A 22,892-nucleotide genomic window follows, 5' to 3' on the forward strand; every position below is an offset into this window, starting at 1 on the left:
AGAGGTTAAGTGGCGGGATAAAATTAAGAATTTTGTAGAGATAGATAGGGTGGCCGCAGGGTGGCCCAGAGATAGATAGGGTGGCCGCAGATGACCCAGGACTGGGTCAATTGGAGAGATATGGGAGAGACTTTTCTCTTGCAGTCGGCATATTCAGGCTGAGAATGGTGATGATGATTAATGTCATATATATTATTGGGAAAAGTAGCCTCAATAACCCGAATTACGCACGTTTTTGTCTGCATAACAACTTTCTACCGAAAAAAGCACGCAATAAATGTGGTAAAAAGACAGTTGGATTCGCTGCAGTTAGCGATTGGAATGGGCTACCTGTCGGAGTTAAATGCGCACCGTCTCTTTCATCACTCAAACGATAGTTATTCTTTTCTGTGCAATGTAACGTTTATTTATTTCATTCGCAATGTCCTTTGAAATAATCACTGAATTAAATTCAATGAATTTTACCTGATTGATCACTTTCTTTTCCCTCATGTAGTCACAATGCTGCATGAATTTTCTTTCGTAGATAAGCGGAAGAGGTATCTCAACGTGCGGCGTCAGCTTGGCTCCTCAAGCCCTGCTACTCAAGCCCTCAAGTACTGGAAAGATGAAACTGTTTTATACTGTTTTCTTGAGGAGCACTGGTAAGCTACTATTCATATCCTTAGACTAGCTGCCAAACGGACTTTAGCCAGTTCTTATTCTGCTATAGAAGAATAAAATTGGTTATTTCACTTTCATGGTCCGGGTCTGCGCTCACTACTTGCATTCCCTCACTACTTCCAATGCTTCATTACCTAATTAAAAGTATTGCTCCCCTCCCAGGTTATTGAATAACACTATAATTTCCTTCATATTAAGTGTTAGACCCACCATTCTGACTTCTTTGTTTAGGTGTTCGGTCATACTTTGCAGTTTGTCCATTGGGTCATTTAGCAAGGCAATATCATCGGTGATTCGGAGATTGCTATGGTATTTTCCATTGACGTTTATCTCCAACTTTTCTCAGTTTAGCTCTTAGACTACCTCCTGTAAACACGCAGTGCTTAGCATTGGACAGATCATGTCTCCCTTCTTGACAACCTTCCTGATTTGGATTTATCACATTTTATGAGGATTGTGGTCACCGTGCATCCCCTGCAGACATTTCCCAGCATTTTTGCAGGCAATTTTGAACGTAATCATCATCATCATCAGCCTGACTACGCCAACTGCAGGGCAAGGCCTCTCCAGCATCTCTCCTATGTTTTTCCAATTAACCATGTTCTTTGCCGGCTGCGGCCACCGTATCCCCGCAAACTTTTTAATCTCATCCGCCCACCTAACCTTCTGCCGCCCCTTGCTACGCTTACTTTCTCTTGGAATCCACTCCGTTACCATTAAGGACCAGCGGTTATCTTGCCTTCGGATTACATGCCCTGCCCAAGCCCATTTCTTCCTCTTGATTTCGACTAGGATGTCATTAACCCGCGTTTGTTCCCTCAACCACTCTGCCCGCTTTCGGTCTCTTAACGTTACACCTATCATTTTTCTTTCCATAGCTCGCTGCGTCGTCCTTACCTTAAGCTGAAATCTTTTCGTTAGCCTCCACGTTTCTGTCCCGTAGGTGAGTACTGGCAAGATACAGCTGTTGTACACTTTTCTCTTGAGGGATACTGGTAAACTGCCATTCATGATCTGCGAGAACCTGCCATATGCGCTCCACCCCATTGTTATTCTGTTTATTTCTTTCTCATGATCCGGATCAGCGGTCACTACCTGCCCTAAGTAGATGTATTTCCTTACCACTTCGAGCACCTCGCTGCCAATTGTAAACTGCGGTTACATTTCGATACTGTTGAAGGTTAATTTGGTTTTCTGCGCGTTAATTTTTAAATCTACCTTTCTGCTTTGCCTGTCTAACTCATTGATCATGCTTTGCAGTTCATCTGCCGAGTGACGTTTGCATATAATTGTGTATAAATTTATCTCCTGTAACATTCCCAGCGCCCGGCCGCCTCGCCGGTTCAGCGCTTCAAGTCGTCCACGAAGAACACATGAACCCACATGGATTTGCTGTTATGAAGCAAAAATCACTCCCTGCCTCCGGGTCTCTCAGCCACAACTTGAGCAGACTAGCTAATTTTATTCTAACATATGAAACTACAATGACACCTACACCAACAATAAACAGTACGGGACACAGACACTGTACTTATGTTTTCTCGCAACGCCTCTGCTGCCTAAAGCTATCTCTTTCTTCGTCTTCTTTTTAAGGAAAAAAAAGGAAGAACTTTGAGCGCTTTTGCATTTTTTTTTTTGCGTTGGTAGGACCGTTCAGCCTCCGGAACGGACACATATGGATCGTCGTGCGGAGCCATCGCGGTTGGCGGGTCTCTGTTCGGAGGGTCGACGAGGAAGTATCTAAACTACCTGTGCACCTGTTGACAGGTATTTCTATTGTCGTAATGATCTGAACGTATGCAATAAATTACGTTGCTGAATAATTTAAGGTACGGATTTCTGTATTCTTCAAATGTTCTTGTTCCGTTTCGAGGACTGCCATCGAGGTGGTGTATTACGTTTCGTACTCTTGTTTACTTCCTCAAGCTCTTTCGAGTGGGGCTGTCTTTTTTGTAACAAAAAATTGTCGCGCTTTTCCTTCCCCTCTCAGCTCTCAATCTTCTTGGCGCGGCGCAGCAATAATAGATACACTGCATGCTCACTAGCTTTTTTTGAAGGTGGTAAAATTAAGGAAACGTCTATGGTCAGTCGTTCTAAACGTGGCTTAATTTTTTTTTCTTTTAATTCCCTGAACGGCTTGGTATGGCGCTTTAGCTTGCACTTGGCTTTTATATTTCGGTGCATAGCCAGAAATACGCGTCATGTCCCTCATTAATTGCAGCCTGGTAGCAAGTAAAAGCTCGTTTGAGGATATATTCCACGCCTCGAACTTTCCCGGAAAAATTTTCAGACATCTTCTCTCATACTACAATAAGTAGCCTCAAACCAAAGCCCTGCTGCGTTCGTGTTGCGTTGAGAACGAGAAAAACTGCTCTAGACGTTAGGTTAACTATGCCGTGCCTTGTAACTGTTATATTTTGCGACAGCGCAAGAAGGAAGGCTTGTACTAGAACTGCGAAAACAAAGCAGCGTCTTGCCCTGTAGCTTGAGCGTCGTTCGCTAATATTTATAAATTATCCTTGGGATCAATGCAAGGATTTTTGTTCAACCAATCCTACTTTCCCTTGACCACACAGCTTCCAAACGTCATTTAGGGATACTGCTGCACCACAGCTCATAGCACCTGAAAAGAAAATTGCAGCCGCTTACACTCGGCGTACAGGTTGGCCTTCGCCGTGCCTCGAGCTGGTAGCTTTGTACATCTGTGTAAACTGGTGTGCTGCTTTGCGAAAGATTTCCGTGGTCCTGAAAGCCAATCCTAAGGGGTCTTTCGAATCTAAATGTTGGTTATTCAATGCCTAACGTGCTAGAAACCAAACCCGAGCACCGGCGATTTAGAAAAAAAAAAGTGCCTGTTCGCTCCTGTGTTATACATTTGGGAAAATAATTTGATTTTCCTGATTTTATGACTGATATATGGTCAATTCCTTTTGCCCTCTTTATGTCAATGGTATCCTTGCGTATATTGTGTTATGCCTATCGTGGTCTGGTATTCTATCACTAAATCGCAGTGGTAATAAACCTTAGTTGGTGCCCAGTGTTCGTTGTATCTACCTCTTATTCTTTCCTTCTTGCCTTCTTTGCGCCGCTGGCATGTCAGCGCATGCAATACAAGGAACGCATAAATTGCTCCCTTAAAACTCGATAACATATATGGGTTGTTTCTAGAGCACAAACTGACCGTCAATCGTAAGAAGGCAATGTACGTTATATTCCACAGTCGGCAAAAAATTTTCTAATCTGACGAAATAAAATTACTGATTAACAACTGCCTCCAAAGTTATTTAAAAGCCTTAGAGTCCTTTCCGATCAGCATCTACTTGGCAAGAGCGGATCAACGCCGTTAGCATAAGAATTGTATATGATGTCATGCGTTATTGCGAACACGGAACTACTTTGGCATTAATATAATGCGCAATTAGTATTTCGAATGAATTCCCATTCATTTATCATACAGCGTCACAACTCAGTGATGCTCGGTGGACAGCAGGAGTTTACGCGATGCGGATGCGCTGAAAAAAAGTTATTTTGGCTAAGTCAGGGAAGGAAATCGCCTGAAATACCTGTATGGAGCTATGTGCGTGCTTCGTCCGCTGGTATCAATACAACGTGAATGGGTTGTGAGGAAACGGAATAAATTTGTTCCTGAGCACATGCATCCCGTAAAATTTTGCTGCCGACTGTATGTACAGGACATGCATTGATGCTATCAGAATATTATAATGACTCATTCCACTAACACTGCTTCAAGCAATTCTTTGTTTTCTAAGCTAAAGTTCCTAACTTTTGATCAACTACGAGACTTGGGCATAGCAAAGAGTGCACACAAGCGTAGTAATGTTTAACAATCACCTTAAGCCTACTTGTTTCAAGCTTCAACCTGCACCACTAGAAATGCTAAGCTAGGTAATCTTAATATTGATCGGAATATTTATGGATGACGGCTGCTATATATACCGTTTGCTAGTGTAGAAATTTGGGCTAAATGTAGTAGTGTTCTAGCGTAGTTAAACCGAGTAGATGTGCGAAAGCATGTGTTTAGCATGATTGGCTCATGGCTTTTGCTTTGCTGGGTCGTCGGCACGTCTGGCGATGTAGTAGTGATGTGCCCTATGTTGCGTCTTTTCTCATGCGTGGTTATTTAGGTGTGTCGTAATATGCATTGCATAGTACTTTGCTTCACTGTAATAAATATCATGTTTAGACAAGACATAAAGCGGCGATAGCTTAGTACTCTCGCCCAGCGTCCTGCGAAGCTAATTTTGTTTGCGCTGTCGCGGGTTCGACTCCCAGTCGTACATATTTGTTTCCTTTTTGTTATTTCCGTACGTATGTAGGTGACAAGATTCTTGGTCTGTGTTGTTGAACCTATTAGTGCTTTTGCCCTATTAGACAGTTCAGAGAGAGAGAGAGAGAGAGAGGTAGTTTAATGAAAGGAAAGGTGGAGCGGTCGGCTGGCGGTAACACTTAGAAGTACTCAGTATATATTACCGGGTGTTTCACCTAAAATTTCCTAAAATTATTAAAAATAGGCTATTTGAGTTAGAAGAGTGCAATTTTCGGCATAGCATTGTCAACCATGCAGTGCATCAAAATACAGCTAAGACGTGCTAACCGGTAAGGTGGTTAACTAATAATCAGCAGTTAACTTTTTTTAATTACAGCTGTTTGCCTCCTTTTTATTGAAAGGCTTGTAGCCCAACGTAAGTAATATCCATATCAGGTTTTATAATTCCGAAAACGCAGCTATACCTCGGCGCTGTGGCCCAATTAATTCTGGCTATTTCGACGAATTACGCGCAATAGAGGGGTTGCTTTACCTGAAAGTGTATCGAAAGCACATGTATTTGAGTGCAATGCGGGCAAAATTTGTTGGGCCACAGCGCCGAAGGGAACTGCTCTGGAAAACTGATATGGATATTACGGTGGGCAACGCGCATCTCGATAAACAAATTAGGAGACTAGCATTAGGCTAATCCTTAAAAAGTTGACTACTGAATATTAATTAACCACACTACTAGCTAGCCCTTCTGGGCTGTCTTCTGAAGCCCTACACAGATGGCAATGCTATGCCGAAAGAAGTGCTCTTCTAACTCAAAAATCCCATTTTTGAAAACTGCTCAACATCTTAAGTGAAGCACCCGGGATATGCGTGCTAAGCACCCGGTAAGCTGCGCCTGTAAAGGGCTTCGCATTAATCTAAACCACTTAGGGTTTTTTAATGTGCACTGACAATGCACAGCACACGGGTGTTTTTGCATTTCGCCTCCATCTAAATGCGTCCACCGCGGCCGGGATTCGATCTTTTTGGGCCCAGCAGCCGAACCCCAAAGCCACTGGGAAACCGCGGTGATTAAAATTCTCGCGTAGTTTTTCCAAACAACCTAAACAAAACTATCTGCAACTAACTTAATTCACCGGTTTAATTTGTTTCCTTTGGTTGAAACACCCCTGGTGACAATTTGTTTATAGAGCACCGCGGTATGGAAGCTTTCCGGCATGTTGCACTGCTTTAATTTCCAGTCAGTCAAGACCACTTCACTTCTTCCCCTCATTTTTCTGGCACTGCGTGACATATTATTTTATGCTTGTTCTCTTGTCAGGCACCAAGAAAATATATATTATATTTTTCTTTATTTCGGTCTTTTGCTATTATATGATTGTCCAGCCTCTAGGTTGGCGAAAATTCACGCCTACCGCTTTGGTGCGACAGCACTTATAGGCTCACCAACACGTACCAAGAATCTTGTCACCGTACATGTACGTTCACCGTACGATCTTGTGCCGTTGCCTAGCAACCCAAGTTACTCGGGTAAGCTCGGGCAAGTTCGGAGGAGCGTCGCGCCAGTAGCGCGAGAGGTCGCTCGGGAATGAGAGCAACACGGGTCGCACAATCCCTATACCGGTGGCGGTGACAGAAACAGCCACCTGCCAGTGCAGTGGCGCGTCGCTTAACCGCTGCGCCACTGCGCTGGTAGTAGTGGCATGAGGACTCGCTGCCATCTATGAATGTTAAGTACAGAGAATGCTGCCAATTCTGCATATACGGGCATTAATCCACTAAAGATATCGCGTCATACCCTTAAGGCGTAGCTTAAGTGATTCCTCTAATTGAAGAATGAACACCTGCTTTCACACATATGCTCAGTTTAACTACGTTAAATGCCTGCCAATTTTTCTTTAATCTTTAAGCCAAGTGTTTTTTTTTACTTGTAGAATTTGTTAGCATTTGCTCAAACCTCTGCGGCCTCGCCGCTGCTCGCCATTGTTGGGCAAAGGTCCTGACGCTTCTCCCTCAACAGTGACTGCAACATTTGTTACCTGCAAGCACGATAAGCACAGTGCGAATATCGCTCTCGCACGGGGATACTGGAGCGGGTAAAAGTACTCTTTTTGCGATTGGTTTTGTTCTTTTTGTCCCTTATTACTTGTCAACGAGCCTTGCGAATTACATTTTGCCCTTATTCACTTGCGAGAAGTTCTATAGAAGTGTCTTGTTATGATCTGAAAAAAACCTTCCATTCGTATAGAACTGCCGGTACTGCACTGAGATATGAAAGATAAATTGCACTCCATAAAGCCTGTATTTTGTGAATGGAGGACCACTTACCGTCAGCGACGAGCGAAAGAGGTCGCCTAACGCACGCTCATAATTGGATATTCACCGCTCACGCGTAGTTTTATGCCTTGAAGGGAAAATCCACTCCGTTATAAGCGCTGTTCTTACTTGTTTACTATTTCTCATAGCCTTGTGTCATGCAAAAAGCAGAGGACAAAACATAATCGCCATCATCAGCCTATATCTTTGCAATTAACCCTGTCCGCTGCCAGCCCCTGCCACCATTAACTTGTTAATCTCTTCCGCCCGCCTTTCTGCCGCCCCCTACTACGCTTGCCTTATCTTAGAATCCATTCCAGTACCCTTAACGAGAATACGCAACAAAACAAAAAGGAACAAATCTAAAAGTAGCTTACACGCGTGCCGTTTCTCTACAGCGTGCTGTATTCCTTCACGGAAATTTATTAATACGCAGTTTTTAGGTTCTTACGATCAGTGTCGCACGTTAACTAAGGTTAAATTATTTTACCGTCAACGACTTGTGAATATCTCGGCTTAGCCCAAGATGCCTTTGTGTTTGTTGTGCAGCTGAGTATAGAGCACACACACGCACTTTAGAATTAGCGATGGGCGATGAACATTGGCGACAACCCGCACAGTGCAATAGCGATCACAAGAAAAATGTACCAAAATTTAGCCGGCAACGCACGGTATAGATTTTTGAGGCTGTCTTCACTGTATCACATCACTATAACAGCACACAAAAACTGGAGGGGACACTTAAGTTTCGCCTTAAGGGTATGACGTGATAACGTTAATGGGTGAGTGTCCACGTATGCGTAATTGGTCATTCTCTACTTTACATTCATAGATCCCTGAGAGTCCTCATACCACCCCTGGCACAGCGGTGCAGTGGTTAAGCTATATGTGCCCCGGCATGCGAGTGCTTCGAACATAGCCAACGGTGGGCCTCTTGAGACCCGGGCTGCCTTTCCCAAGCAACCTCTCGCGACCAATCATAATTTGCTCCCTATCCGGTGGGTAGAGCGTTATGACATCACACGGTCATGTGACCTAGATGGCAGGTGGCGACCTGTTTTTTTTTTTTCGCTCATAACGCCGCCGCCGACGACGACGACGACGCAGGATTTTTCCGCAGAACTGGAGGCTTAACTCTATCGCTTTAAAGCAGATTATTCTACTTGAGGTCACTGGAAATGATTCCGCTGGCCTTATTATTGCATTTAATGGCTATTGCGATGATAACCGCAATTCCTACGTTTATATGTCGCTCCTTTATTCTTCGAGGTATTATTATTCCCGCAGTCTTACCACTGCGGATAGAATGAAAGGGAAGCGAAAATGGTTTTTCAAGAATTCGAGGTGATTCAACGGTTCGAATGTATGAAGCTTCTCGGTGAAGTGTGCTAAGTAGTTTTCCGTTAGCATTTAAAATGAGGACGTAATCGCCGATTAAAATAGCGAATAAGCTTATGCTTTTGCTCACTGCATTGCGGCATAACTTATGGTGACGTCATTGTTGCCAAAATTTCAAATTTGCGCTGCCTTCGCACAAATGCTGCCGTGCGTCGTCGGAAACTCTTTGTGAGCTTTATCTTCGGTGGCGTTCGTTTTCTTCCCTCAAGCAACCGATTTTTTTTTCGCTGTAAACGTAGCGCTACAGTCATCACTGCAGCAACAGCCAGGCGCTGTGCAATGCGGGGAAGCCTGAAAGCCTACGCGGCTTCATATGGCGCCTTTAAGCTCGTCGAATTCTAAAACCTCTTCAGTTCCCCTGCAACCAGCTTCTCGAAAACATCGAAAGGATAACCATTACAAAGCGGTGGGAGCATACTGGACAGCCAGCAGCTTCGAAGGTCTAGGTGAAATAACGCTGCACAGACGATGCACTAGCGTCACAGCATTATGCGCGGCGCATTTTGCGCCAGCAAACCAGGGCCGAATTCTCGACGATGTTCGCACGCTTGAATAGCCCATGATTTGTCGCCGCAATGGCTGCTGTACTCGTGACTATCATGTCTGCCGACGTTGCGAGCGCGTGAAATGAACTGTACTGACGCGCGAACAGCTCGACCCTTGACTTAGTGATGACAGCCGCTGCTTCCAGCGCTGGCGCATTTTATTCGCAGAACGCGGCAGAACGTCGAAGGGTAACTCTCTGTAGGCATATTTAAATTGATAGAACTTCAGTAAGACCGCATGTCCAGACAAAGAAAGTAAAAAGTTAGGGGGGGGGGGGGGGGGAATACGATTTGTGAGAGGTGCACACTCTGGATACCGAATCGCCTTTAAAGTCCACAGCTGTGTGCTGAAAATGGGCTTAAAATTCACAGTGACCCCGCTATTAGAAAGTTTAAACACATCTCATTCTCTGAGCTGGTCTCGTTAACTGCAGCAAAGATCGCTCGGATGGGGCGCGAAAGGCAGCACCGGTGAGCTTGCGCCCCGTGACACAATTCGCCGCGCGCGTTTCGGTTACACCTTCGTCTTGTGCAAATGGGTCTTTTGGCGGCGATGCGAACCACGCCTGAATGGGACCGCTGTGCAGTGGTTCATGCGGGCTTGATTACCTGCGTTTGTGTAAGAGGGTGGTGTGAAGCCGTAAGTGAGATGAGAAAAAAAAAAAGGGGGGGGGGGGGGGGGGGGGGAGTGTGCCTCCTGGCCGCAAGAATGCGCTCGACGTGAGGGCCTGCTCTCCCGATTGGTCTCTGGCGCTGGCAGTCTTAGCGCACCTTGCCCGATGCAGCTTTCCCTCTCGCCTCTGTTCTCTCTCCGTGTCGCGACACAAGAGCCGTCAGGGAAACACAAAGGGAGAACATTCAGCCAATAAACCGGGCAGGAAGCAGAGGCAGGAAATGCGACACAGGAATGTTGGGAGAGGGCACCGAGGAAAGGGTGGTGATGAGGAAAAAAAAAAGGAGTACATCCGCAAGGATGGAAAAAAAAATGTGTTACGGTCCAAACAAAGAGTCGCACAAGGTGCGTGTGTACTCAAGAAATGGAAACGGAAAACCGAAACAAAGGCTAAAGAACAAAGTCCAGAGCGAAGAGAAACAGGGTCGGCGAATGACTATTGAGAAGTGACAGGGGAGCCACGCCGAAGGAATAAATGTCCGGACAGACCCTCCAAGTTTAGAGGGAAAGAGAATGAGCGAGGAAAACTTGAAAGCGCAGGTAGGGGGGAGGGGGGGGGGGGGAGAGAAATTGCCCCATTCTGACCGACTGGTCACCCGGTAGCTGGTCACCAGGGAGCGTGGGCGCCAGCCGACGCCAAGTGGGAACGACGCAATTCCGCCGCCGCCACCGCTCGCTTTCTCCCCAGATCGGCGGGGGGGAAACAAGAGCAAACGCAGTAGGCAAAAGGCGATCGCCGCCACACAAGCGAGGCTGAGTGCGGAGTTCTCACGCCTTTCGCGCGCCGGTCTCGCTTGCTGGCGCGCCGCCGTCGCCGCCGCCTCGCGTTTCTGTTTGCGGATGCGTGCGTGCTGCAATGGTCCGCGGCGGCGGCAGCGAATCTCCGCCAATCACGTGGCCCCTGAAAGGAAATACGCGCGTTGTCGCTTGGGCCTCTTTCCTTCGCATCGTCTCCGCGATCCATCCCGCTCCGCTCAAGTTCGCGTCCGTTTCCGCCCCCGAGCGCCCCCCCTCCATCCTCCCGTACGCCTTCCCGGCTCGCTGCGATGCGCCATTCTCATTCATGCAGCCGCTCATTGACTCACGCCACCCCAACAGCGCTGCACCTGAGTGCTGGATCGCCGCCGCATGCATCACGCAGACAGGTCATAGCGCCAAATAGACAGGTACGTGGGTGCGACATGCGTGCATTGTATGCATACGTAGCCTCCAGAGACAAGAGCAATTCAAGGCGAAATGAGGGGATGAGAGAGCCGCGCACGTTTTCCTTTTGTTTTTGTCATTGTTGTCCTAGTCTTTCTACTCCCTTCTGCGGCCGCCCCTTGCCCCTCCTTCTCCGCCATCCGTGTTTTGGTGGCGGCCAAAATTCGTGTAAGAGGGAAGGTCGCCAGCCTCCAAAAACTTTCAATCTCTCGAGTAAAGTGCACGTTTTGTCTGGCCTCTCCGGATCCCATTGTAGTCGTTCGGTCGTCGTTCACTGCTCACGAACTGCCCAGCAGCAGCAGCCCCTCCCTCAACTCCTTCCCCTTTCCCTCCGGAGCTAACGCTCGCCAGAGCGCACGCGCGTCGCAGGCAAAGAAGCTCTCTCCGATCGGCAGCCAAGCAGCAGCAGCTGCTTCTGTTTTGTTTACCCCGGCGCTACCGACTCCGCGCGATTTCCCTTGTTTTCTGAACGGCCCTGGCTCTTTTGCCCCGACTCCCACTGTTTCGCCCCCTAGCGCACTTTTGACTGACCGCGCGGTTCTTCGGCAGTGCCTCGCGATTCCCACGCGAGGCGGGGGAGAAGCACTCGCTGTACAGCTTCGTCGCGCATGAGTTGCTGCCAAGGGTATTCTCTGCCCCTTCTCGTTCGAGTTTCGTTTTCCACCCTGGCGTTTATCTTTTGCTCTCACCGCTGACCAGCTTTCTTTTTTCGCCTCCTCCAACGCGCCGCTATAGCGTCGCTTTTTGTGTTTGTCTGAACCGCTGACGGATCGCCTTCCCGAGCGCGACTGTAGCGCTCGCGGCGGCCGGCGGGCATAAAGCTTGCTCTCTAACTGCTCGGAGCGATAAGAAAACAAGCAGACCAAAAAGCGTGCAGATCTCTTCCATTGCCGGCTTTCTTTGATTAGCTCGGAATTACGCGAAGCGCCAGCTTTTGCCCCCTCTCCCATGGGAACTGGCGGCGATCTCTCTGAGAGGTACAAGGGAGGTGAGTCGTGAGCAATTTCTGACCAAAGGAGCAAAACCCCCGCTGTCCTTTAACTCCATGCTCTCCGGAAACATTTGTGACGGTTGCCCGAAAGCGCGCTGGCCACCCACGGTGCGTGAGACCAACGCTGCGCGGCTTCAATCGAATCAAACTGTTCGCTCTGGGCGAAAGAGCTCGCAACGAGCCTGCTGCTGAACGCTGTCGCCATACTGAGCGCGTATAATCCTAAAGGGGCCTTTCGACGCACATCGGACGTGCACTTCTTACTTGTTTCTTACACAAGTGCGGCAAGTGCGGGCGATATCTCCGCGATTCCTACAGCGCAGAAATCATAGCTTTGACTATTTTATGCGCTTCATAAATTTATCATTACTTAATATTTCAGTACTCTCCAACTTTTGGAGCGGTGGTGTCACATCGTGGTAGTATTTTTAGCAGCGTACGTGCGGTGGCAAACGGCACCCGCTGCTTCTTGGGTGATTGGTTGAGCGTCAAGTTTGCACCTCAATTCTTTACACCCAGTGGATGAAGGTGTAAAAATAACACCCCTCCAAATTATAATTATGTTTTAAAAACCTCTCTTCTCCCTAGAGAGCATAATCGACAGCACCACTTTGGTGAAATGAAATGCACCAGTTTTCTCTTATTCTCTTATTAGAAAGTCCTAAAGACATTCTGAGCGCTTAGCACTTGTACAGCTTCTTGGAGCTGAGGATTGAGGTCAAGAGACCCAAGAGCGGTATTTTCCATTTGTTGCGCTCTGCCACTGCGCGAACCAAGCGCAAGACAGCGTGGGCTAAAATGCCGTAGCGGCATGACAGCAGCCCGCACGCTTCTTCCGCCTTCTGTTTCAGCGGTAGTCGAAAAATAACGCTCCCGATTCCAACCAGAAGTTCCAAAGTTCGATTCCCGACTTGGAAACATGCTTTAAGGCGAAAGCCTTTAATGGCTCATACTGTAGTCCGTCTGTTCGCAGTTAATTCGGGAACTAAAAAAAGATAGCACAAAAAGAATGGTTGCTTCAGGAGGAAGAAAAAATGAACCTAGAAGCCAAGTTTGATGACTGTAGAGTAATTAGTTAATTAATTAAAGTAAAAAATGTCGAAACTACGTCAAAATAGCGTGGACGTCGATATAGCCACGGGAACGGTGTGACGGCACATCCACTGGAAGTCGTCACGGCATTGTGCAAATTGTCACAGAATGGTCGGCTTTCGCCTCTCAACACTTTATTTGCCAAAGTGTCCCGCAATTTTTTTTTTCTTGACATCTCTATAGCGGCGGTTTCCAACAATGGGCTTCAATCAGGAAAGCGCTTATGCTCGGCCCTACGACTGATAAGTATGTTAAAAGGGCTGCAAAAGGCATCCGGGTCCTCGAATGCTAACTTTGCTTGAAACTTTTGCACGTGAGCACTGCAGGACACGTGCGGGAAAACTCAGTGAACAAAGAGAAAAGGTTAATGGTTTATGGGGGTTTAACGTCCCGAGGCGACTTAGGCTATGAGGGACGCCGTAGTGAAGGGCTCCGGACAATTTCGACCACCTGGGGTTCTTTAACGTGCACTGACAACACACAGTGCACGCGTCTCTAAAATCGCACCTCCATTGAAATTCGACCGCTGCGGCAGGAATCGAACCCGCGTCTTTCGGGTCGGCAGCCGAGCGCCATAACCACTCAGCCACCGCAAGGGCTTAAACTAAAAAGGGGAAGTAGAATGCAATGAAAGAGCAAGCAGAAAAGGAAGGGAAAGAGGTTGAGGGAATTTAGAAAATTAAACTCCGCCCCAGAGGGTGATGAGTAGGGTTTTATCTACCCTTCACAACAAACATGCCGACACTACACAAATCAACGGATCACCTATCTTTTGTGTCCTGTTAAGAGCTGTAAGACCAAATGGCCCAGAAGAGCACCTCGATAATATTATAAGCTCTTATCGGATAATCCCACTGTGCACGCGCCCGCGGTGCCTGGACGTGCGAGTGTCGAAACGATAACGCCGTCAGAAATCATGGTTGCGTATGGCACGGTTACCTGCTCAAGCAAGGCCATCATGCCATCTACGCAGCTTGCATATCATGCCGTGGCACGGAAACTTCCATTAGGCGTACGGGAGCTGCTGTCCCGATTGTTTAGTGTTCACTGTAACGGAGACTGGCATGATACGAAAGAAGCACAGGACCGGCGTAGATTTTCACTTCTTCGTACGAACACATTCCTTCACGGCACTGATTTTCGTTACATTCAGTGTTTCCCAACTTGCCCAATTGTCATTTCTAATTCTTTGGCGGCTAATGTGTCGCTTGGCAAGTGAGATGTAATGATTTCGTCTGCATGTAGAGTGAATTTTACGTGTGGCGTAACCTTTGTTCGCACGTTCCGGTTTATATTAGTGAAAAAAATGTGACTTAGGTCGCCTTCAAAATTTCTGCTGTGTAATTACGTCAGCTTATATTTATTTGTGATGAACAAATAATTCAAGTTGGAGCATTGATTTATTTTAAGAAACTGCTCAGCAGACCCCGACAGACGCCGTTCCCCAAGAATCCCAGCGAAGCGGGACGCTCGGGGAAAATTCGGGCAAGCTTTAACTTATAAATGGATTTTTTTAATAGATGTGACGTCATCTTTAAATCGTTGTTATCGCGCATTCTTTTACAGGGATGGTTATTATACATCTGCCCCCAATTCAATAAGATCTGTCACTGTAGGCTGGAATCATTTCGCTGCACACTTACACATTAACACCTCTTTTTGGGCTAGTTGGTGCATAGTTGGTGCATACACACCAGGTAACGGCGATTACAGGGGAAGCTGAAGCGCTTTTTTGAGAATTGGACGAGAGTTAAGGATTCGAATGTATGAAGCATGAAGATTAATATATATACAAATTTGTTTTACTCTAGCGTTTAGAGTAATGACATAATCGCTGATGAGAGTCACGGCTATCTTCAGGCTTCTGACAGCATTGAAGGAGTGAGGAGAAACTAGGCAATGACATCGCTGTTTGCGTCGGTTCAGACTTCCGCTGCCTGGCCCACATCCTGCTGTGCGTTGCCCAATGCCGCCAAACAACGTGTCGCGGCCTTTAACTTCGGTGGCGCTGGTTTTCTGCCTCCGAACAAACATTTCTGCGTTGCAAATGTGACGCCGCTGTAGATGACGTCATTGACGGTGTCCCTACCCACAGCTGCGGGCTGCAGAGAAGCCTGAACGCCACCGCAGCGTTATTTGGTAATTATGTCATCATTGTAAACTGTAGCACAAAAATACTTCCCAAGATTTACCTGCAGCTTTCACACATTCGCCCGTTTAATATCGTAGAATTCTAAAACACCTTCAGTTGTGCTTTAAGATACACTGTTGGTCTTTATTTTTATTCCAACAGCTGGAGTGAGTATGGGTGCTGTAAAACAATGGTGTTACAACGGCCTAATGCTCCTTAATTTATCGACAAGCCCTGCAGAGGATAAAAGGCACCTTCATTCACCCTGAAAAAGAACCATATATGAAGGCTGATCGACAGTCGGCTTGCTCTAGCAAATTCTTTTGCGTGTATATATTTGCTGTACCGAGCCCCTTGCGACAGCTTTATGGGCGCAGGGTAGGCTGAATATTTTAAAGTTTTCTTTTCTCCCAATATCAAATGCCAAAACATTTCTGAACATTATTCAGTAACTTACACGTTTTCCTGTCATTTAATAGAACAAGAAAAGCCTGGTTTTTGTTGCGAAGTGGCCGAGTGGGCAGGACCGCTTTTTTTGCAGCTCGTACTTTCTCAAATTATTGCAGCAAAAGTGATGACTAAAGAAAAACGCATTTTTTCTGAGCTCACCTAATCCTTTAACAGCGGTCAGACAAAGCAAAAAAAAAGGTACACAGTATGTTGAATTCAATACTGGCCCGTTTCACTATGACACTCTTCTTACCTGGTTTGAAGCACGCGACTTCTTCACTGCTGTGTTGTTATTTTGAATGTTTACTTTTGTTTTTGTTAGAAAGCAAGGAGAGTTGGTCCACGTACTTCCACGTCTTGGCTACTGACAGCGAGCCCTGTCATGGGTTGTGTTCTTAATGACCCAGTCATTTGGTATGATTACAACAGATAGATGGCAAACAAGACAAGTTCTTCATGCCATGAAGTCTGTTTTCCAGTAACTAGCTCCGCGAGAACACCTCGATGGGCGAATCCAAAATGCCGACGCGGTCTTTCAGCACGTCTTCTGGGAGCGCGTAAAAAAGAATGCATTCTTCAGAATGCACATCTTCGATTACCATCATAGATACAGCTGTCACATTCAGCGATAACAGCATGGTCAGAGGTAACATCCTGAAGGTATTTAATATATCACTGGGGGGCTGCATCGTGATATGGGTTGGGGGATGTGGGCCGTCGTCGTAAGTATACTTTGGTGGGAAAGACGCAAAACAGATCGCAAAAGTAGGCACCGATGCAAAGCAACACGCAAAGAAGCACCATATTGACTCTGGTATACGACTACATTGCTGGCGGCTACTAAGGGATGTTTGGGTGCATGTTCTTTCTGGAAAACAAATTGAAGTATACATTTTTGTTCTTGTCTTTGTCAGTAAATATCTCCAAAATGTAATTATTTGTCACATTTGGCCTTTAATTTAAAAAAACAAGAAAAGCTACAAGGCTGATATTTTAACAGCTTCGTGTTCCTAAGTTCTAAAGCTATGCAGTGAACTCGAATGGAACACTTATGCGCAGAAGTTTTTATTATTCTTTTTTCTTTAGAAGCACCAAAAAATATGGTTCTAGGGAAAAAATAACCGCACTGCAAATATTCGCTAAAGAAACAATAATTTTAGTTCACTTAAAAGAAGGCAAAATGGAAAGAAAACAAAAAAACGAACGATATATGTTTAGTAGCTGCAGAGATAACGGGTCTTAAGTATGCATCAGAATACATGGAAAGTACATGGTTTTCCCTGTGCCCTTAAGTGACACACGTTAAATCTGAAGTCTTTGAATAAGGATGTTTTTCTCTTTCAAGAAACAAGGATACATCGGCACTGTTTCAGGATGAGACGTCTTTAATCAGTGCAGCAAAGATTTAATTTTAGGAAGGTTTAACTTCTCAAAGCGATTCAGGCTATGAGGGGCGCCGTAGTGGAGAGCTCCGGATAATTTCGACCTCCTGGGGTTCTTTAACGTGCACGGACATTGCGCTGTGCTCGGGCCTCAAGCATTTCACCTCCATCGAAATGCGATCGCCGCAGCCGGGCTCGAACCCGCGTCTTGCGGGTCAGCAGCCGAACGCTATAACCATGGAGCCAACGCCGCGCGTGCAGCGAAGAAATCTTCCTCCCACTAACTCTAAAAAATACTGCTTGCGCTTTCACGGACTACATCCGTGAATAATAATAATTATTATAGGAAGAAGCTGTTATTGGGTCTTCCCAAGCCTCAAAGGCTTGCCGGACTGTCTCTGGGAATCAGTATAACAGGCGCAAAGCAAAGAATATACAGAAAGTAAAGTGTAAGATACTACGCATCAACAGATTTTCACGCAACTATGTTTTTAGGAGAGTTTTTTTTTTGTAGAGAATAATCGTTTCGGACGGACATTAAAGTGTTGGTAGCATCATTATTTCTAAAAAGCGATCAAAATGGGTCAAACACCTCCGAACAGGAAATATAACGAGGTGGGGGAAGCGGGGGGTATATGGTCAATTATAAAGTTACTTGACAACAATGTCTGCTTATAACTGTGTGTAAGAAAAGTGCATCAAAAGAAGGTGGCTGTAGAGCCGATAAAATACATTTTATATGTACTAAAACAACAGAACAGTACTACAATATTGTTATCCTTTCATCACCATGAAGGTGAGCGATGATAGTATGCAATAATTTCATACCTGAGCACATTATAGACGAAAACATGCAAAACAATTTTTCTAACTTCAAATGAAATCATGAAACAAGTTATTGAACACTCAAGATAATAAGCTAAGTTTGCTACAAATGTCTTTAAAATGAGTATACCAGGTCATATCACTGTCAATAGGCATGCCTAAATATTTTACTGTTCTCGAATACCTAACTGGTACAGAGTAATAATCGGTACAAACAAATGTATCGAGAATAAACGAATAATCGAGGGTTTTTTTTGTGTGTGCGGATTATGAAAGCAAATCAGTTTTGCTTTATGTGCGTTCAGAGAAATTGATTCAAATGTAGGCCAATTCACCACTGAAAAAGTATCTTCTTGAAGGTCTGAAATTGCTTTCGTATAATCAGTACTAATAGAAAGAAGAAGAGTTCCGCCAGCATACCGAAATATGCTTATCTAGAAACTGGTATGGGTAAGTCGTTAGACTATAAGTTAAAAAGCGGAGATGACAAAACGAAACCATGAGAAGCATCTGAAATAACGAATTTTTCGTTGATTAAGGTGGTCATCTATTTGAACAATCTGCGATCTTTGATCGAAGTATCTTTTTAGGAGTTCCTTGAAATATCCTTCTAATCGCATGGCATCCAGCTTCTTGAATAGTACATAATTTATATCAAAATACAGCAGGGCAATGCTTTGCCCGAGTAGGATGAAATCATAATTTCTGCGTACAAACACGAGAATGAAAACATACAATATCTAGCAGCACACAAAACATACGAAATACAAAAACATCCAAATTCACTCAAATTAGCTTGTAAAAAGGCGTTTTGGTTTGTCAAAGAAATCGTTAGACCAAAATGCATGTGCCGGCAAGTAATTACAGTCATTCATTTCATTTCCTTTTTTTTTACTCTAAGGGCCGGTCATGCGTTACAGAAAGAAGGAGGATGATAAGGGAAGAAAAAAACGAGAGTGGTTACAGCAACTAAGTAGATAACAGGATCCTTGAATTTGACATGATCCATAATGGTGACTATGGAAAGGGGCAGGTGGTCACAGTCCGAGGCAGTGTTAGGGACTAAGAAATTTATGAACTGGTGAGTACTGCACCGCGGAATATGAACTTGTAGGTGATGATCTCTGCGGGACAATCGATGCATTGTAGGAGTAAACAGGGATTGCTTAGGCTATTTTCGTAAACTATTAGTATTTTAAGAAAAGTGCACAGGCGAGAAATGTGACGCCGTATGTAAAGATCTGAAAAGTTAAGTGTTCTTTTCATTTGTGAAACACTGGCATGACGTGAGCAATTAGACATTATAAATTCTGCAGAGCGTTTTTGGATTGATTCAAGTAAAGCAATGAGATACTTAAATGTATGAATCCCACAATAAGGCAGCGTACTCAGTCTTCGAGCGGACTAAAGTTTTATACAGCAGTAATTTTAAAGTAATAGGGGCCAGGGAAAAGGTGCGATTGGTAAAACCAAGCTTGCAGCTAGCGTCATTAGTAATATATTCAATGTGCACCTTCCAGGACAGATGATCTGTTGTTTGAACACTAAGATACTTGTACTTGATAACTTGGATGAGTGAGGTGTCATCAAAGGAGTATTGCATTTGTTAACGTTCAGTTCCATAAGCCAAGTTCCTATATTTTTCTGTTCATTTTGAAGAGAGCATGCATCAACCAGGTTAGTAACTTATCTGTATAATACATTATCAGCAGCGAAAAGTCTTTATTTGGAAGTAAATAAGCATGGAAGATTATTATTATATCTACAGGAAAAGATGAGGTGCTAGTAAGGGTCCTTGTCGAACACCAGATGTTACAGGCGAAATGGAGGATTCATGATCATTAGCTATTACATAATGGTATAGATTACTTAAGTAACCTTTAGTCCATTTTAGGATAGCACTCTCAATATCTACTGTACTTAGCCTATAAAATAGCAGTTGGTGTTACACGGTACCAGAACTTTTGCAACGTCGATAAATATACAGTCAATAAGAGATGCGGGATCAAGAGCAGAAATCAAATCATTAGTGAATGCAATTAATTGAGTTTCGCAGAGATGATACTTACGAAAACCATGTTGTGAGTGTGTAAAAAAAACGAATTAGATTATAGGTAATCAACAAGGTGCGAATCAATATGTTCAGGGAGCTTGCACGGAATTGATGTTAAGGAAATCATCGTCATCATCATCCTGACTACGCCTACTGCAGGACAAAGGCCTATACCATGTCTCTCCAAATAACTCTGTCTTTGCCAGCTGCGGCCACCGTATCCTCACAAGCTTCTTAATCTCATCCGCCCAACTAACTTTTGCCGACCACTGCTACACTTGCCTTCTCTTGTAATCCACTACGTTACCCTTAACGACCAGCGGCTATCTTGCCTTCGCATTACATGCCCTACCCAAGCCCATTTCTTTCCCTTGATTTCGACTAGGAAGTCATTAACCCGCGTTTGTTCCCTCACCCACTCTGCCCGCTTCCGGTCTCTTAACGCTAAACCAATCATTTTTCTTTCCATGGCTCGCTGCGTTGTCCTTAACTTAAGCTGAACCCTTTTCGTTAGCCTCCACGTTTCTGCCCCGTAGGTGAGTGCCGGTAAGACGCAGCTGTTGTATACTTTCCTCTTGAGGTATATCGGTAAACTGCCATTCATGATCTCAGAGAACCTGCTATATGCGCTCCACCCCATTCTTGTATTTCTAGTTATTTCCCTCTCTTATTCCAGATCAGCTGTCACTACCTGCCCTAAGTAGACGTATTCCTTTGCCACTTCCAGGCGCTCACTGCCAATTGTGAGCTGCTGTCCCCTTGCCAGAGTGTTGAACATTACTTTGGTTTTCTGCACGTTAATTTTAAAACCTACCGTTCTGCTCTGCCTGTCTAACTCGTTGATCATGCTTTGCAGTTCACCTCCTGAGTGACTCAGCAAGGCAATGTCATCAGCGATTCGCAGATTATTTAGGTATTCTTTATTTATTCTTATTCCCAACTGTTCCCAATTCAGGCCTCGGAATACCTCCTTTAAACATGCGGTGAACAGCATTGGCGAGATCGTGTCTCCCTGTCTGACACCGTTTCTTATTGGAATTTTATCGCTGAGTTTATGGAGGACTATGGTAGCTGTGCAGTCGTTATAGGAATCTTCCAGTATTTTCACGTAAGGTTCTTCTTCACTCTGACTCCGCAATGCCTGCACGACTGCGGAGGTTTCTGCTGAGTCAAATACTTTCGCGTAATCAATGAAGGCTTTATATAGAGGTTGGTTATATTCTGCGCATTTCTCTATCTAACAGAATATACTGAGGGGCCAGTTGGTCAGACATATTACCAACAAGACACCTTTTGTTATCTATCTCTATTTCTCTTTTCTCTTTTTTTCTCTTTTTCCACACGTTTTAAGATTATCAGTTTGTTTTTATCTTGTTTTATGTTATGCGCATGCGTGTTGTTGCTCTGGGATGGGGTGTGGTTTACTGTCGCATTTCATTCTATTCAGTTGTAAGTGTAGCAACCGTCCTGTCTTCGCCCTTCTACGCCCCGTCCATATGCTACGTTTTTGTTTATAATACATTTCTCTATCACCTGACTGATAGTGTGAATATGATCTATTGTGGAATATCCTTTACGAAAGCCTGCCTGATCATTTGGCTGATTGAAGTCTAAGGTTGCCCTGACTCTATTAGCGATTGCCTTAGTAAATACTTTGTATGCAACGGGTAGTAAGCTGATCGGTCTGTAATTTTTCAAGTCCATGGCGTATATACAGGTTGTTTCGCCGAAGACTTCAGACAATTTTTTTAAATATAACTTTTCAGTTAGAAGGAGGCTCTTTCCGGCATAAGATTGTTAGCGGTGTAGTACATCAGAATACAGCTAAGACGTGCAAACTAGCAGTCTGGTCAACTAATACAGAATAGTTAATGTTCTAACTATTAATGTTAGGCTCCTTAATTATTTAGAGGCGTGTAGCCCACCGTAAGTAATACCGACGTCATTTTTAGAATTTAGAAAACGTGGTTACCGTCGGCGCTGTGGCCCAACAAAATTTCTCTACATCGCGCCAAAATACATGCGCTTCCGAGAAGCTTGCAGGCAAAGCAACCTCTCCAGTGCGCGTAACTGGTCGAAATAGCCAACATTTGTTCGGTCACTGCGCCGAGGATAGCCACGTTTTCGAATTTCTAAAAACTGATATGGGTATTACTTACATTGGACTACTGGCCTTTTAATAATGAAGGAACCTAACAATAATAGTTTAAAATTAACTATTTAAAATTAGTTAATCAACCTGCTAGTCAGCACATATTAGCTGTATTTTGATGTACTACACAACTCACAATGCTGTGCTGTAAAAAACGCTATTCTGAGTCAATAAGCCTATTTTTAAAAATTGCGTCAAGTCTTAGGTGAACCACCCTGTATGGGAGTTGGTTATATTATGCGCACTTCTCAATCACCTGACTGGTAGTGTGAATATGGTCCATTCTCGAGCATCCTTTGCGAAAGCCTGCCTGATCGTTTGGTTTATTGAAGTGCAAGGTGGGGCTTATTCTATTTGCGATTACTTTAGTAAATACCTTGAAGGCAAATTTTAAAGTCAATTTTTCAGATAGGCCTGTAGTCATTGGGATTATGAACGTCACCAGACATGTGGACAAGAACCACCGTGCCGATGCTCCTGTCGTCAAGAACTGATGCGCTGAGGAGAGACTGTAAAAATTTCAGACATCAGAATGACTATGAAAATGTAGTCTTCAGGAACTTATAATTCATGCCGTTGACGCCTGCAACTGAATGTAAGATTTCCTTTCTCAGCTAGCTTTGCAACCCGTTCATAAATGATAGTAATTGGCTCCATCGGAACCACTTCTGAAACCAGAACATGGGACAAAGTAGACAGCAAAAAAATTAGTAAAAGATGAGAAAAATTGTATCAT

The 22,892-nt window shown here is 44.7% G+C and overlaps 1 long non-coding RNA gene across 1 annotated transcript in view; it reads left to right on the forward strand.

The window, feature by feature from the left end:
- Positions 1–10,961: 10,961 nt before the first annotated feature.
- The window catches only part of LOC144103010 (uncharacterized), an 88,086-nt gene continuing 76,155 nt past the window's right edge, over positions 10,962–22,892 (forward strand). Inside the window, exon 1 of the long non-coding RNA XR_013308265.1 lies at positions 10,962–11,043. This is a non-coding gene — a long non-coding RNA (uncharacterized LOC144103010). The remainder of the gene's footprint in view (positions 11,044–22,892) is intronic.

This window comes from Amblyomma americanum, chromosome 1 (genome assembly GCF_052857255.1).
Source record: "Amblyomma americanum isolate KBUSLIRL-KWMA chromosome 1, ASM5285725v1, whole genome shotgun sequence".
NCBI classification, from domain to species: domain Eukaryota; kingdom Metazoa; phylum Arthropoda; class Arachnida; order Ixodida; family Ixodidae; genus Amblyomma; species Amblyomma americanum.